This window comes from Nannospalax galili, unplaced genomic scaffold (assembly GCF_000622305.1).
Source record: "Nannospalax galili isolate Female #2095 unplaced genomic scaffold, S.galili_v1.0 scaffold1623, whole genome shotgun sequence".
In the NCBI taxonomy this organism is placed as follows: Eukaryota; Metazoa; Chordata; class Mammalia; order Rodentia; family Spalacidae; genus Nannospalax; species Nannospalax galili.
The window spans coordinates 1,131,963-1,136,693 of NW_008349082.1; the positions used below are offsets into that span (position 1 = coordinate 1,131,963).

Here is a 4,731-nt window from a genome sequence, read left to right on the forward strand (position 1 = left end):
GAGGGGCTGGAGAGATGGCACAATGTTTAAGAGCAATGGCTGCTCTTGCAGAAGACCTGGGTTCTATTCCCAGTACCCATATGGCAGCTAACAATTCTCTGTAACTCCAGTTCCAGGAGATCAGATGCTCTCTGGCCTTCTGGCCTCCAAGGGCATTGCACAACATGGGTGCACTTACATCCATTGAGGCAAAACACTCAGACACATAAAACAAAAATAATAAAATATTAAAAAAATAAAAATTCATTTTTGAACTCCTCTTACTGGTAGAATCACTTCTTTTTTATTAATTTTTTTTTTAGTTTGCATATGAGGTAAATATTTTTTTCTTTATTTTTAAATTAGCATACAAAACAATTTTACTTACTACATTTTCATATATACTAAGTTTGGGTGGACTCTCTTTGACCTAAGTAGGCTCCCTCCCCACCCTGTCCTCTTTTTAACTCTTCTATCTCCCAAAGCAGGGTTTCATTGAGACATTGTAGGTGCAGGTATCATCACACTGTGTTCTCATTTCCACCCCCAGCCTCTTCCCTCCCCTCCTCTTGTTAGTCCTCTCATCCCCTCCAAGGTCCTCCTGCCTCCATGTCACATACATTCCATTACCCTTCCTGCACCTTCCCCTTCCCTTTGGACCTCCTCCTCCTCCTCTCACAGTCTTCTTTCTACTATCATGTCCTTCATGTATGTAGACATGGATGTGAATTAAAGTTTAGATTCTGCATATGAGAGAAAGCTTGGTATATGTGTCTCTGAGTCTGATTTGCTTCACTTAATGGTCTCTAGCTCCATCCATTTTCCTGCAAATGCCATAATTTCATTCTTTACATCCGAATAGAATTTCACTGTGTATATATACTGCATTCTTTTCATTCATTCATCTGTTCATGGGCATCTAGGCTAGTTCCATATCTTGACTGTTGTGAATAGTGTAGCAGTAAACATGGATGTACAACCACCTCTGTGGTATGCTGACTTAGAACCATTGAGTGGTATAACTGGATCATATATGATATTTCTATTTTTCATTTTTTGTAGATTCTCCATACTGATTTCCATAGTGACTGCACCAGTTTACATTCCTACCAGCAATGTATAAGTGTTCCTCTTTCTCCACATTCTCACCAGCATTTGTTGTCATTTGTTTTCTTGATGGTAGCCACTGTAATTGGGATGAGATGGAATTTCAATATAATTTAAATTTGCACTCCATTATGGGAAGGGAATTTGAATACCTTTTAAAATATCAGTCATTTGCATTTTATCCCTTGAGAACTATCTGTTCAGCTCATTAGCCCTTTTGTTGATTGGCTGTTGCTTGTGAGTATAATATTTGGAGTTCTTAATAGACTAGCTAGCTATAACCCCCTGTTGGATGCATACCTGGCATTGTCTGACATTCTATAAGCTGTCTTTTCACTCGATAGTTTCCTTTGCTCTGTGGAAGCTTTTAGATTCCATGTAATCCCATTTATCAATTATTGGTATTATTTCCTGTGTTATTAGTCTTTTTCAGGAAGTCTTTGCCTTTACCTATATTATTTATTTATTTATGACAGTGTCCTATATATCCTTGGCTTGTCTTGAATTAGATATGTAGCCTAGGATGTCCTTGAACTTTTGATCTCCCTATCTCCATCTCTCAGGTGCTAGGTTTATGGGCATGTGCCACTAAGATCAATGTATGTGGTATTGGGGATTGAACTCAGGACTTGATGCATACTAGGTAAATACTCTACCAACTGAACTATACTCCCAGATTTTTTTAAAGATGAAGTCTCATGTAACTTGGGCTAGTCTCAAACATGATATGTAGTTTAGGATGGCATTGAAATTCTGATTCTGTCTCCACCTCTCAAGTGCTGGGATCACAGGTGTATGCTACCATACCTGTTTATGTGGTGCTGAGGATTGAATTTAGGACTTTGTAAATGCCAGGCTGTGGTAGAGAGATGCCACAATATGGTTGTCTAGTTACTTTCTATTGCTGTGATAAAAGCACTGACCAAAACCAACTTGGGGAGATAAGAGTTTATCTTATTTTACATCTCCCAGGTCACAGTTCACCAGTGAGGGGAAGTCAGAACAGGAACCTGGAGGCAGGAGTTGAAGCACAGACCATGGACGAATGCTACTTATTGGCTTGCTTCCCTGGCCTGTGCTCAGCTTGCTTTCTTACATAACCAAGGACCACCTGCCCAGAAGTGGTACCACCCATAGTCGGCTGAGTCCTCCCACATCACTCAGTAACCAAGAATGCCCCACAGACTGAAAGGCCAATCCAATGGAGGAAATTCCTCAGTCGAGGTTCCCTCTAGCTGATATGTCAAGTCACCTGAAGCTATCCAGCACAGTGGCAGTGCATGAACGAAGATGGCCTTATCCTTGGCATCAGTTTGTACAAAGAATAAGCACCGTCTTGTTCTGAGTACTTGTTCCTTCCAAGCTCTCTTGGAGTTTTTCTCTGGAACGAGGGGGCGCACTCTCTTCATTGAAGCGGTACATCCACATCCAGCATGATATAGGAAAGGAAGGAGGAGCTTGTTTCACCAGGGGATTTCCCCTTTCTGACCCCTACTGACCCAGAACAGCATGCACACCCACAAACAGATGTTATCGGTCTAATCCCACCTGCTGGTTGCAGCACAAATGGGATAATTACTTGCTTTCAACAATATTCACAACATACACTCACGTATATTATTCAGGGTCAGAGTCAAGGAAAGATCGTGAGGGAATAAAGCCACATGTTTAGGTTACAAGAAGAGCCCAAGTCCCAGTAAGCTTGTTTGCAGTGTAAAGAGGGTGAGATCGTGTTAAATGGCCTCAAAACATAAGATTAAGTTCGGCTACAAGGTTAGCTAAGAGTGCTATTTGTAACAGAAGGCATTTCCTTTTTGCTGTGATATAATCATAGTCACAGCATTAATTCTGCCAATCCTTGAGCATGGGAGGCCATTCCATTTTATATTCCTGTGGTGGTTTGAATGAGGTGTACCCCCTAGGCTCAAGTATTTGAACACTTAGTCAATTGATGGCACTGTTTGGCGAAGGTCATGTGGACTCCTTAGGCTGTGTGGACTTTCTGGATGAAGCACATCACTGGGGGTGGGGTTTTGAGTGTTCATAACCTCATTCCATTCTCTCTCTTTTTGTCCCTCTCTTTCTCTCTCTCCTATGCCTGCTTGAAGATATGGCTGCTCAGCTTCTTGCTCAGTTGCCTCTGCCACCATACCTCCCTCACCACGATGGACTCTTATCCCTCTGGGACCATAAACCCAGTAAACTTTTCCCTCTATAAGTTGACTTGATCATGATGTTTTATCACAGAAACAGAGAAGTAACTAATACAACTGTCTAATTCAGTTTCTTCAGCGTCTGAAGTTTTCATTGAGAAGTCTTTCTCATCCTCAAGTTTATTCATAAGCATTTAAAAATATTTATTATTTTTACTTTGTGTGTATGAGTGTATTGCTTGCATGTGTGTGAGTGCACCCATGTCATGCAATGCCAAGGTGGTCAGAAGAGGGCTTTGGATTCCCCTGGAACTGGGGTTAAGGACAGTTTGTAGCTGCCATGTGGGTGCTGGGAATTGAACCCAGGTCCTCTGCAAGAGTATCCAGTGCTCTTAACCACTGAGTCATCTCTCCAGCCCCTCATAAGCATTTTTTGAATCTATTGTGAATGTGATTTCCCCCCTCTGGTATCTTTCTCAGAAAGTTAAGGTTGCTGGGTTTGTGTGCTGATTTTATCTGGGCACTTTGCTGAAAGTGCTTATCAGATCAAGAGCTTTCTGTTGGGATCTTCGGGGTCTTCTAACTACAGGACCATGTCATTTGCAAGTAGAGATGCATTTCTTTCTGCCTTTCCTACTTCTTTTTCTTGTCTTGTTGCTTTAACTCAGGCTTCAAACACTATTCTGAACACGAGTAAAGGGAGTGGGCACCCTTGTCTTGTTTGAGATTTCAGGGTCAAAGCTCTAGTTTTCCCCATGTAGCATAATGCTGGCCGTATAATTGTCACATGGCACCTTTATTATGGTGAGTCACATTCCTTCTGTTCCTAGTGTTTTCTGTGCTTTCATCATAAAGAGATGTTGAACTTTGCTGAAGGCTTTGCTGCATGTTTTGAGATGATCATGTGATTTCTTTCCTTATATTGATTTATGTGCTGTATTACATTTATTGATTTGCATACATTGAACTGAATAGATGAGGCGCTTTACAAATCTGCACGTCATCCTTGCTCAGAGGCCATGCTAATCTTCTCTGCATCATCCCAGTTGGTATATGAGCTGTGAAAGCAAGGACCACTTTCTTCCTTTTTATAGGTCAACTCCTAAGAGAGCTTAGAGTCACCACCTCCATTCCTGACCCCCATCTACCCTTTAGCATCCTGGAGATTTTTCCCTGTTGTGCAACAGAAACTGTTTGCAAGAAGATCACCAGTGGTGAAGCTGTCCACAGTACGGTGAACCCTCCTCACCCTCATTTCACCCGAGGTCACAGAGCCCGTGACATGGAGACCACTGCTCCCCTCTGCAGCAGCTGCTCTGCCCTCTGTCGGCTTCTCTTCTGCCTCCCTGGTCACTCCCTTTCAGGGTCTTTGCTGCTTTCTCTGTTTCCATCCCTTTATCAGCGGTCTCAGGGTTCCGTCCCACATCCTCTTCTTTTCCTTCTTTGTGTGCTTACTGATCCCTCCGTAGCTTCTGTTTCCAGCGGCACCTGG

General features: G+C 42.4%; 1 pseudogene; it reads right to left on the minus strand.

The window, feature by feature from the left end:
• Window positions 1-4,208: 4,208 nt before the first annotated feature.
• LOC115072589 lies at window positions 4,209-4,307 on the minus strand (annotated as a pseudogene).
• Between the last annotated feature and the right edge of the window lie 424 nt (window positions 4,308-4,731).